Source organism: Trichosurus vulpecula, chromosome 1, assembly GCF_011100635.1.
Source record: "Trichosurus vulpecula isolate mTriVul1 chromosome 1, mTriVul1.pri, whole genome shotgun sequence".
Taxonomy (NCBI): Eukaryota; Metazoa; Chordata; class Mammalia; order Diprotodontia; family Phalangeridae; genus Trichosurus; species Trichosurus vulpecula.
In genome coordinates, this window is record NC_050573.1 from 383,761,000 (window position 1) to 383,773,680 (window position 12,681).

Sequence of the window (12,681 nt, forward strand, 5' to 3'; positions counted from 1 at the left end):
AAAGCACCTACTATGTGCACTGCCCTTGGAATACGAAGATTAAAAGTAGTATACTCCCTGTCCTCTGAGCTCAGGGTCTTGTTGCAATTGAATGAACTCTTCCTGCTCCTGGACCTACCCTCCCAAAATGAGGCTCAACCTCATGGCCAGGTGATGAGAAGGGAATGGAGAGGAAGTAAAAAGTTGGGTGCAGACCCATTCTCAAGCTGAATGCTCAGCCGCTGAGGGATGGTAAGATAACTTTCAGGATTCCTTAGGTAGAGTGTCAGAACTGGAAGGGACCTTAGAGATTATTCTGGATGACTGAAGCCCAGAGAGGGATAGAGATAGGGCAGTTAGGAGCAGAACTGGGATTGGGACCCAGGACTCCTGACTCTTCACTCAGTTCTCTTCCTGTTGGGCTGTGTGCTGTTTACTTCCCAGGGTTCTTTACCAAAGGCTAGCCTTTCCCTTCCCCTGCCCCCATTCTCACCCAGTCTCCCAATACTCAAGACATTTGAATCCCCTAATCCCCTTTATTTGGAGGATTTCAGGAACCCAGAGTCCTCCTAGTTCTCTAAAATGGAAATTTGATTGATAAAGTTCATATTGGATGGGAGGCCATCCCCTCTTCCCCTGCCTAGCCAGTGGTTACGCTTGTCTAAGAACCAAGCCCCATCCCTGAAAAGGCCTAGGCTCCTACACCAATCTAAACAACTTCAGATCTTAAGATTCCATCACTCTTGTAACTTCCTTAACTGTACCTGAGTCCTTTTTAACTCTCTTCCTATGGGGCCAGGTCATCTGTCCAAACTGGTAGCATACTCTGCAGGAATATTATCAAAATGCCAACACACACACACACACACACACACACACACACACACACACCCCTGCTTCCTCTTGCTGACTTTTATCGCTCTCTCTCCTCTCTCATGTCCTGGGGACACCACCTCCAGAGCATCGGCCCTAGAGTCTTAAGAGTCCCAGATAAGCTTGCCCCAAGCACACAGGCCCAAGGCGTTTCTGCCACTCGTCTCTGTCATGCACTAGCTCATCGTACCTCGGGTCTGATCAAAATAAGCCATGGCAATAGAGGGACAGGGTGGCACTGGAGCAGTAGCCCCAGCCGGGCCCAGGGTTCAGGAGATGTAGGTTCTCAGCCTAGTTTCACCACTCAACAAGCAGTGCAGCTTGGGCTTGTCAGAGGAGAATCATAACCCCCGACCTACTATCTCATCAGATTGTTCTGAGAACCAAATATGATCATGGATGGGAAGCTTTCTTTAGAAAACGGTGTAGTCTCCTGACAGAAAGGCGACAGAAAAAAGGCAAATTAAGGTGTGTGCTCTCAGCCACGGCAGATATGGGAGTTTGTTTTGCTTGTTTCTATTAATAACAACAATAGTCAACATTTATGTAATACCCACCATGTGCCATGGACTGGGCTAAGCTCTTTATAACTACTCTCTCACTGGATCCTCACAATGACCCTAGGAGTTAGGCGTTAGCATTATCCCCATTTTCCAGGTGAGGCAGACAGAGGGTTACCTGATCTGCTCAGGGTCATACAGCTGGTAAATATCTGTGGTCACACTTGAACTCAGGTCCTTCTGTCTCCAGGACCAGTGCTCTGTCCACTGAGCCTCCCTGCTGCCTATTTGTTATAAAGGTTTTGTTTCCCTTTCCTCTCCTCATCCCTCCTATGAGGAGGATGTGGGAGGAAGAGAAAATAAATGCCTTAAAAATGAACAAAAGGAAACTATACAGAGCATTACAAACGTCTTTGCTGCAGCTTTAAGCTCTTGAAGATGAAAATCTCCAGATCCCTCCTTGATAACCCTTTCTTGAAGCTATCAAAGCTTAAAACCTCACTTAAATTTTTGGGACACCCTGCATTGTTGTGTCAGGGGTTATTTGGATTGCTCAGGTGCAGGCCATCCTTTTAGAATTCTTTAACAAGAGCTTTTTTTTCCCCTTCAGTCTCTAACAAGGAATTTTTTTTTTCCTTCAGGCTGTGAAGGTTTAGACAGCTACACGATTCTTGTAGCTTATTTCTCACTTATTTTCTTGGATAAAATTGGCTTTGCCAAGAAGGAGAGGGGAGCCAGGGACACGGCCAGGAGGTGTTCTGACTGCCTAATTCTTGGTCTGGAGCCCTCAGCTTCTGCCTCCTCCGTGGTCCCATCAAAGCAACAATAATAACAAATAGCACCTTATATGTGATACTTCAATTAATTAATTAATTACTTTTTTAAAAATTTATTTTAATTTATTTTATTTAATTTATATTTCACATCCCATATTGAACCTCTGAGACAGATAGTGTTGTCCCATTTTACAGATGAAAAACTGAGGCCTAGAAAGAATGACTTGTCTAATTAGCAGAGCTAGTGCCTAAGACCCAGATCCTCTGACTGGCTGTTCTTGACTCCACATGGCAACTTAAGGAAAGATTGGCATAGCAGGGTTGGGAAATTTCAACTCCCTGTGTGCCTCTCTGAGAAGGGTTTTGTTTTTCTTTAAGGCTTCTGTATTCCTCACCCAGTGGATGAGTGGGGATGTAATTGTGTGCATCTGCTCTTAGAAGAAGAGGCTTTGTGTGACCCCAACACCCCAGGGGCTCAGAACTTCCCCACGGTGAGGCTGGTCTTCCTGTACTCATTCTTGAAAGAACATCAGGTCCTTGGCCCCAGCTCCCTCGGCACATTATTGGTCTCAGTGAGATCTCAGCCCAGAGATACAGGATGCCTGGGGGGCTCATGACAATGTGCCATGCTGTCTCCATGGAATTGTGGGTTTTGCTTGAGTCTGAAGGGGAAAGGGAGGCAGAGGAAGCCGGTATCTTCAGAAAAATCAATCATCAATATGGTGGCAGTGAGGAGGTCAGTTTGCTCACATGGCATAGTGGAAAGAACACTGGACTTGGAATCTGGAAGATTCACACACTTACTGTTTATGTGTCCCTGGGCAAGTGATTTCATCTCTGCCTCAGTTTCTTCATCTGTAAAATGGGGAATAACAATACCTTGCAAGGTGGTTGAGAGATTTCAGTGTGAGAATGTACACCAAGTGTTTTATAAACCTTGAAGTGTGATGTTTATTATTCTGCGCCATGTCGCTTTAGAGATTTATGATCATGATAGATCCCCCGAATTACCAAGCTTACTAACTAGTCCACCACATGCCTCTTGCTTTCTGGGCTGATGTGTCCCAGAGGGTAGATCTGGGTTATTAATATGGATGCTTCAAGTGGCAGCAGAATGTGGAGGCCTGAACAGTCTGTACCTTTCTTATCTTCCCCTGGTACTTGTGGGAGCCTCTGTTTTAGAAAAGGTGTTAAATCTTCTCTAACTGGAAACCTCCGGCCGAACAGCTCCCACAGGGCTCTGCCCAAAGGGGAGACCTGAGGCAGAGGAGTATCCGGGAGATGGTGGGATAATTCAAGACAAGGTTAGATGATGCAAAGTGAGCTTGGTCGGGGAGCCCTGAAATTAAAACTCACACTGCTCCCTTTGATCCTTGGCTGCCCGGTCATTTATTCCTTGGGTTTGGCTTCAGCATTGGTTTTGTTGGAAGTTATGTGTCCCTGTGGTTTCTCTTTTACCCCAGGCGTCGGCCTTGTCGGTGTAAAACTAAAAGACAGTGTATGAGAGACAGCAGTAGAACAGGAAGCCTGTCAAGCTAGGAATCAAGAGGCCTAGTCCTGATTCTGTCACCCACTAGTCAACGTGTCGTCGGTGTTGTTGTTCAGTCATTTCAGTCATGGCTGACTCTTCGTGACCCCTTTTGTGGTTTTCTTGGCAGAGATATGGGAGTGGTTTTGCCATTTCCTTCTCCAGTTCTTTTTACAGATGAGGAAACTGAGGCAAACAGGGTTAAGTGACTTACACAGGATCACACAGCCAGAAAGCATCTGAGTCCAGATTTGAACTCAGGAAGGTGAGTCTTCCTGACTCCAGGCCCAACACTCTACCTCCTGTGCCTCTTAGCTGTCCCCAAGGTCAACGTGTGACCTTGGGCAAATCAGAGTCATAGGATTTTAAAGCTATAGAGGATTCACGAGATGATTCTATCCTCCTTTTGCATATGAGAACACTGAGGCATGGATAGAAGTGATTTTCCATAGGTCATACAGTTAATATATGGCACAACTTAGCCTAGAACCCAGGTCTTCTGACTCCCTGGGCAATGCTGGGGTTCTGGTCCATCCAGCACATGGGCTACATGAATTTTCTCATGTCTTAAATGCAGATAATACTCCCAGACACATTGCCTGGCACGTAGTAGCAACTGAGTGAACATTTTTTTCGTTCATTCCTTCATTTCTTGCTTCATCTACTTTATTAAGTGGTTGTGAGGATCAAATAAAATAATGGATGTGAAAACAGAGTGTTATGTGGATCTGAAGGGATACAATTATATTTAATTCAACACATGTTGATTTAGAACCTACTATGTGAAGTCCTAACTGTGATCATCAGTCAGGGTTGCTCCTCATTGCTCTTCCAAATTCAGAAATTGCCTCTCGGCTTTAATGTAGAATTCACTTAGAGACTTGTCTTCCAAGTCGGGAATTTAAGTTGGGGATGGATATGAGGATGTTTGGAATCAGCCAAGATGACTCGCTGCTCTCATGGTCCTTTCCTTGCCCCACATAGGACTCTGCTCCTACTACGCATTGCTTTCTGCCCTAGCAAATGCTCTAACAGATTGCCTCGGCTTTGTAGCCCAGAAGAGGCATCCAAAGGATCAGAGCATTTCACATTTGAATTTGTCTTATTAGCAAGTAAATCTTTAAAAAAAAAAAAAAAAAAGGAAGAAAGAAAAGAAACCAGAAACCTGTGTCACTTAAGGCTTTGCTGAGCGCTGTGTAAATTTCAAGACGTATCAGAAACCTCCCTGAGACAGCTCCAAAGTGCCTGAGCAGCATGTTAAATGCTCAGTTAACTGTACATACTTCTCTGAAACAGAGAACCTACAGTCAGCCCCTCACCCAGTATCACTGAACCTTTAGCTCAAAGAACTGGGCCATTTGCTTGAGTCACTGTCCACAAACTCCTCCTACCTATGGGCAAGTGACTTAATCTTTCCAGGTCCCCATTTCTTCATCTGTAAAAGGGAATTGCACTAGGTGACCTTGAAGGTTCCTTCCAGTTCTAAATTAATGATCTAGAATGAAGTATTGCCTTTTTGTCTGGCATTCAAGACCCTCTGCAATCTGGCTTCAACTTACTTTTCTAGCTATATCTCGCAATATTCTCTGATGCTGTCCGGTCAAACTGGACTTCCCACCATTCCCAGTCAGTCCTGTTCTCTCCTACCTCTGTATATTCTTGTTATCCTTGGAATGGGTTTATTCCCCAATCCCTTCCATTTTCCTGCCTTTGAAATCCTTCCTTTCATTCTTGGCCCAACCCATGGCCAACCTCTTCCAGGAACCCTTCCTGATCCCCACAACTGGATGGGAGTTCACACTACCCATACAACTCTGAATTTCTCTACGTTTTTGTACCTCTTGCAAGTGTTTGGCTTGATCCAGCTTGTATTGTATGAAAATGAGTTGTCCAAGAGCATACTGGGAAAAAACAGAAGAGCTAGAACTCAAATCCAGTCCTTTGACTCAACTCTTCCTGCTGCACCATTAAGTGTTTGTTCAAGTCCACTGAATTCCCACAGTGCCTGTTGCTGGGCTCTCCTTACACACAAGGTTCCCATGCCTAGTCAGTAGTGATTGAGAGCACCCCCATACCTCTGTGGAGACTGTTATCCATCATCATCGACTGTCTCCAGCATGCCTGGCACTGTGCTCAAGGCTACCTGCCTGTGCCTCGGGGTAGTGGCTGGTTTTTTTGATTATGGGTTTGTTGTTTTTTTCTTAAAGAACTTGTGAGGACCAGATCAAGCAGTGCTACTTCTGAGGATAAGTCTGTAGCAATCCACCCCCTCTCCGCCTCCCCCCAAAAAAGAAGAAAGCACTTTAAATCTTAGCCAGGAAAACATCCTCTTACAAAGAGCTCAAACTCAGGGGCACCGTGTCTCCTGCCACAGAGGAGCGCGGCACAGCCTGCCCTCTCTTGAACCACATCATTTATCCAGATGAAAGAAGAAAATGCAGAAGGAATGTGCAGAATGCAGGCTCTGGAGGTGCCTCTGAAATCCACCTGTAAACACTTGATGCCGCTGAAGTCATCTCATGACCCCAGGTTTTCTCTGTGTGGGTTTGGAGAACAAGCCACAAAGGCAGCTATCTGTCCTTTGGGGCTCCCACGTCCCCTGGGAGGGCCAGGCATAGGTTCACCTGAACTAGGTGACCACCTGTGGCTGATGATTTAGGGGGCAGCAGATAATGTAGACCCTTTTATCCCCAGGTAATCTCTAGAATCTTAGAGCCTATGAATGAAGGAATGAAAAAGCATTTATTAAGCATTTCTTGTTGTTCATTCATGTCCAACTCTACATTTTCTTGGCAGAGATACTGGCCATTTTACAGATGATGAATGGGGCAAACAGGGGTTAAGTGACTCGCTAGGGTCACACAGCTAGTGAGTCCCTGAGGCTGGATTTGAACTCTAATCTTCCTGGCTCTGGGCCCAGTGCTGTCTCCTGTGTACTACCTAGCTGCCCCTTTATTAAGCACTTACTGTATGCAAAGCAAAGCACTAAGTGTGCTAAATGTGGGGGATAGGAATTAAAAAGTAAGACTTCTTGCCCTCAGGAGTTCACATTCCTTTTTTTTTTTTTGGAGGAGGGAAGGCAGGGCAATTGGGGTTAAGTGACTTGCCCAAAGTCACACAGCTTGTGTGTGTGTGTGTGTGTGTGTGTGTGTGTGTGTGTGTGTGTGTGTGGAGTGTCTGAGGCTGGATTTGAACTCAGGTCCTACTGACTCTGGGGCTGGTGTTCTGCTCTCTGCGCCACCAAGCTGCCCCAGGAGCTCACATTCTAATGGAAGAAACAGCACTTCAGTGGTTTCACCTCAAGTCATTTGGAAAAGTCCCATGGTTCTTAGGGTGGCTTTAAAATCATACCATTTACTAATGTTGAACCATCTTACAATGCCAAGAACATTGGTGGCAAGAACTAAAAACGTTCCGGGTCTTCAGGAGCTGTGGCTACAAGATGACAGGACCAGTTGCCCAGTTGCATCTCCTCGGGTTTTGCTTCCCGGGGTGATGGCTGGGGGCCGGGGTGGCTAGGATTGAAGCAGGATTGCTGGTGTGACCCAGGGCTTGGGCTTACCTGCTTATTAGTGGCATTTGGTGATGGTGATGGAGAGGGAAAACGGCCATGGCAGTGGAGATATCCAATCCAATATCTTCATTTTACTGGTGAGAAAACTGAAGCTCAGAAATGTTTCCTAATGTAATTTGCCTCCAGGGTCAGACAGTAAATTAGGATTTAGTTTAAGTTTTAGGATTAGTGTCCAGGTAGCCTGACTTCTGACCCAGTGCTTCTTTCTATTACGTTTTGCTGTGTCTAATTAATCCTTGTTATTGAAGGTTCACTTAACCTGTGCTGGGTGGTCACTGTTGGGATTGCTATAGAAGGGATTCATTGACCAGGAAGAGAGCTGGCCTGGAGGAGTCCTAACATCGAGCTCTAAGAGTCTGTGATTCAATGGTTTCACCATTAGAAAGCCATTCCTTTCGGTTAAGGCAGCATCCTCTATTAAAATGCAAACCCCCTGGAAAGGAGAACATTAGGATAAATGAATTCATGAATTTATCAGATTCACTCCACGCAGATGCACCAGAGATAATTAATTGAAATCAGGTTTTCATAGAGAGGGAGGAGAGAGAGACAGTGATCAGGAGAACCCTGAGTACCTCAGAATGGGAGATGAGAGAAAGTAATAGGAAATATTACAGTAGCTACTGTGATTGTTACATCTATTACTGAAAGCTTGTGAGTCTTTTGTGTTAAGCATTTCTTTTGTGTAGAGAAAATAAATAGCTGTTCCATTTGGTGGAGAGGGATGGGGAGTGGGGGGCGGAGAGATGAGAAGCTATGTGGAAGAGAAGGAAAGTGAAAAAGAAAGTATAGGAACATGGAAGCCAAACTTTGTCCACTTCAGTTTTACTGGGGATGAACCCTGCCCATTGGTTTCCTGCGGTAACCCAGTTTTCTGTCCTCAGTCTCCTAGTCCCATATAGGCTAGAATTGGACTAACTGATCTCCAAGCTCTCTTTCCAGTTATAAGTTCTGTGATCTTATAACTCATAAATCCTTAAATTATGTGTCAGAGTTGAGAAGAAGGGGAAATTTAACAGGGTTGTAGTGGATAGAAAAAGCTTCCCCTAATAAACCCATAAGCAACTTGTGCATTGGAGCTATAAAGAATTTTGTCCAGTCCCCATGGTCAGGAGTACAAAGACCAACTCCTCCTCCCCTGGGCTTCAGGTAATCCTACATTACTGATTCTCAAAGTGTGGTTCAAGGGCACCTGGGGGTCCCTGACATCCTTTCATGATGTTACCAAGGGCAAAACTATTTTCATAATAATACTTATCCGTTATTTGCTCATCAAAATGATCCTCCCTTTTCCAACTACATTATCTGTGTGAGGTCAGATTTTCTTCATATACTTTGACCAAAACAACATCATAATAGATTGAATGCAGAAGCAGATATAAGAGTCCAACTGCCTTCTATTAAACCAGACATTGAAGAGATTTACCAAAAAAAAAAAAAAAAAAGTTAAAATGCTATTCTTGCTGGGTTTTTTTAGTTTTGGAAAATATAGTTATTTCTCATAAAAATGTTATGTTCACATATAATGGGCTTATTATTGTTGCTTTTAAATTAATTAAATGGGTTTTTAGTCGGTCAGTTGTAATTTCTAATTCAGTAAATATTGATAGAAATAGCCCACCTAAACAAAAGCTCTTTAGGGTCCTCAGTGATTTTTAAGAGTGTCGAAGGATCCTGAGACCAAAAAGTTTTAGAACCACCGCTGGACCTGCCCTTGCAGACATCACGTTGGCCCCTCCCTCTCTCCTTGGGGATGAGAAGTCCGGTCTTTGCTCTGACTTGTTTCTCTCTAACCTGTTACAGCTCTGTGAATCATATTTACTAGCTGGGTGCTTAAGAGTGGATCTTTCCTTTGGGGAAATTAGGCTTAAGAAATGCCAGAGCTAATCAGGCTCTCAGTCCTTCTTGGTTATTTCTCCCAAACCCTCTGATTTTACAGATGAAGAAGATGGGGGCCAGAGAGGGGAACAACGTGGTAACTAGCCCAACATCCCACATGCAGTTACTAAAAGAGCCGGAGTTAGCATCCAGCTCTCTGGATTTCCCTTCCAATGCTCTTTCTACTGTACTATTCTTGTTACTCACTTGTATCCAGCTCTTTGTGACCCCGTAGATCATGCTGTCTATGGAGTTTTCTTGGCAAAGATACTGGAGTGGTTTGCCATTTCCTTCTCCAATGGATTAAGACAAACAGAGGTTAAGTGACTTGCCCAGGGTCATACAGCTAGTAAGTGTCTGAGGCTGGATTTGAACTCATGTCTTCTTGACTACTAGGGCTGGCCCTGAGCCATCTAGCTGCCTCCTATTTCACTACAATACACTTTTTATTTACCTATTGTCCTGAGCCAAAATCTGAACCCAGTCTCTCTAATGGTTATTTGGCCTCTATGGGCCTGGCCTGTCCCATACCTCTGCCTTTCAGGGCTCTCCATATCACTAGGTCAATTCATTTAAACTTACATCTATTAAATACCTACTGTGCATGAGGGCACCTGAAAAAGAGCCTTGAAGGGAGCTAGGGATTCCTTTTTAAAAAATCTCTTTGGCTTCAGTGGTTTGGAATAACACACTTGGGGGTTTCAAAATCAACCTTGCCAGCGTCGCCCTTATCAGACCATCCTTCCCCAGTTTAATTTCTGATGAACTCCCACTTGCTCCACAGGTTGGGCTGGGGGCTTTTCGTACTGCCATCAGCACAGCTATCTAAGTGCTGTTCTATCAGGTTTCAACAGGAGGGTTCACATTTTGGCTCAGGACTATAGGAGGGCCTGCCTAAAGGTCGAGTGAGCAAACATTTGTCTAGGGGTAAAACACTGAGAATTGTACATACTCTTATGAAGGGCAGCTAGGTGATGAAGTGGATAGAGCACCAGGCCTGGAGTCAGGAGGACCTGAGTTAAAATCCAGCCTCAGATGCTTACTAGCTGTGTGACCCTGGGCAAGTCATTTAACCCCATTTCCCTCAGTTACCTCATCTATAAAATGAGCTGGAGAGGGAAATGGCAAACCCCTCCAGTATCTTTCCTGGGAAAACCCAAATGGGGTCACGAAGAGTCAGACAAGACTGGAACGACTCAGCTACAGCAACAAGAAAAACATATACTCTCATGAATGTGAAAAATAAGGAGGCAGCATGATATATATATATATATATATATATGTGTGTGTGTGTGTGTGTGTATATATATATATATGTGTGTGTGTATATATATATATATACATATATATATACATACATAAAGAGAGAGAAAAAGAGAGAGAGAGAGAGAGAGCGCTCTGGCCTCAAAGCCAGGAAGCCCTGGGTTTAAGTCTTAACCTCTGACTCATCCCAGCTTTGTGACCCTGTGAGTAACGTCTCAGTGGTGTAGGCAGCTCTTAGAGTATCAGCTGCAGAGACAGAGGGAGACTCTATACCTGATAGTTCCCTAGACCAGTGAAATCCCAGGTCGAGCCCCTCTTGTGTCTCCCCATGAAAATGAAAGGGGATAAGAAGGAACACAAGCATTCCTTTTAGTGACTTTCGGGCCCTGAACACATGGACACATGGTCATCTTCGTGACTGAAATTAAGTTTTCATCGTGGTATTAAGACTGTTTCCATCTGTTCTGCTGTCTGGGCATACAAAGGATCATCGCATCGTCAGAGACAGCACCGTAGAAAAGGCTTTGGATTCAAAGTCCAACCACCAGGGTTCAAATCCTGATTCTACTACTTAATGTCTCGGCCTCAGTTTCTCCATCTGTAAAAGAGGGTTTGCCTAGATGTCTTTTGAGGCCCCTTCCAGCTCTAACTGTATGATCATAAACATTGTTTTATAGGTAGAAGATGAAGCTAACATGCAGGGAGAGGCTTGCCAGCCATTGAAACCTAACAGAACAGTATTTAAAGAGCAGTGCTGATGGCAATACAAAAAGCACCCAACCCAACCCATGGAGAAAGTGGGATTTCATCAGAAATTAAACTGGGGAAGAATGGTCTGATAAGGGCAAAGCCAGCAAGGTTGAGTTTAAAACCTCTGAGTGCGTTATTCCCAACCACTGAAGCCAAAAAGATTTATTAAAAAGGCCATGAAATATCCCTTCTGGGGATAGGAGAGTCAAGATGGGGGATGGAGGTATGCAATGAAGGATCTAACAAAGAGAGTCAGGAGGCCGTGTATACTATCCACAGATTGTCAAAGCTCAGTCATCTGGCACCAGACAGATGCGTGGAGCTTGGCTTTGGCACCCCTTAGTCTTGCTCTCAGTGTTCCCTTTGCCCCTTTCAATCAGGTCCCCTTTCCTCCCACCCCTCCAAAGCCATCATGTGCATCCCAACTTTCTGGGCTCCTTCACTTCCTTGACATAAAGGCACAACTAGATCTGTCCTTCCTGGGTGACATTTCTCCTTTCTTCTTCCAATCAAGACCTAACCCTTTTGTATATTCTATTTGCTTGTGACTGTATTTCCTGCTCTAATTCAGTTAATTTCTTTGTTGTTGTTCATTCCTTTCAGTTGTGTTTGAACCTATTTGGTTTTGGCAAAAATAATGCAGTGACTTGCCATTTTCTTATGTAGCTCATTTTATAAATGAGCAACTGAGGCAGAGTTAAATGACTTGCCCAGGGTCACACAGATAGAATTGTCTGAGGCCAGATTTGAACTCATGAGGGTGAGTCTTCCTGACTCCAGACCTGGCACTCTATCCACTGCATCAGCAGTTAATGCTTCAGTATAAATGGCTCTCTCCCTTGAATTCCTTGTTGTCTAGACCACTTATCTGGCCTTTATCCATTTTAACCACCAGGGACAATGTTGACCAGGTCAGAGGTTGCCTACCCAGAAAAGCATCAATTTTAAAAAGCCAGCATGGTTTAACCAAGAACAAATCATGCCAAACTAATCTTATTTCCTCTCTTCATAGGCTTTTAGACCTGAAAGGACCTTAGATCAGATGCAAACTGTTTGTGGGTGACAGTGTCTGTCTTGTTAAGTCGGAGATTATCTATAGGGGTTTATCCACTTAAACACTTGGCTTAGCCCCTAGTCACCAGAAAACGCAGTCCTTCTCCTTTCCTGCTGTGGTTCAATGGACCTTAATCCCATCACTCAATCAGCAGCATTCATTAAGATCTACTCTGGGCCAAGTTGGGGAAGCAAATCCAGAGGTGAAAACAGTCGAGCTCAAGAAGCTTACGTTCTACTAGAGGGATACAACACGTTCACAGATGAATAAATACAGGATGTATACAGAATAAACACACAGTGAGCAGAGGGAAGGGCACTACCCGCCAAGGGAATCAGGAAAAGTCTCTTGAAGAAAGAGGCACCTGAGCGGAGTCTTGAAGGAGATAGAGATTCTACAAGGCACAGGGGAAGAGGGAGGGAATTCTAGGCATGGGGGTATAGTATGTGCAAAGGCATGCAGGCAGGAGATGAAATGTTATGTTCAGAGACCAGTAAGTATGCTGG

At 44.5% G+C, this 12,681-nt stretch overlaps 1 protein-coding gene across 1 annotated transcript in view; it reads left to right on the forward strand.

Annotated features, from left to right (window-relative positions):
* Window positions 1-12,681, forward strand: part of MAPK4 (mitogen-activated protein kinase 4) — a 103,945-nt gene that overhangs the window by 35,081 nt on the left and 56,183 nt on the right. The window lies entirely within an intron of this gene.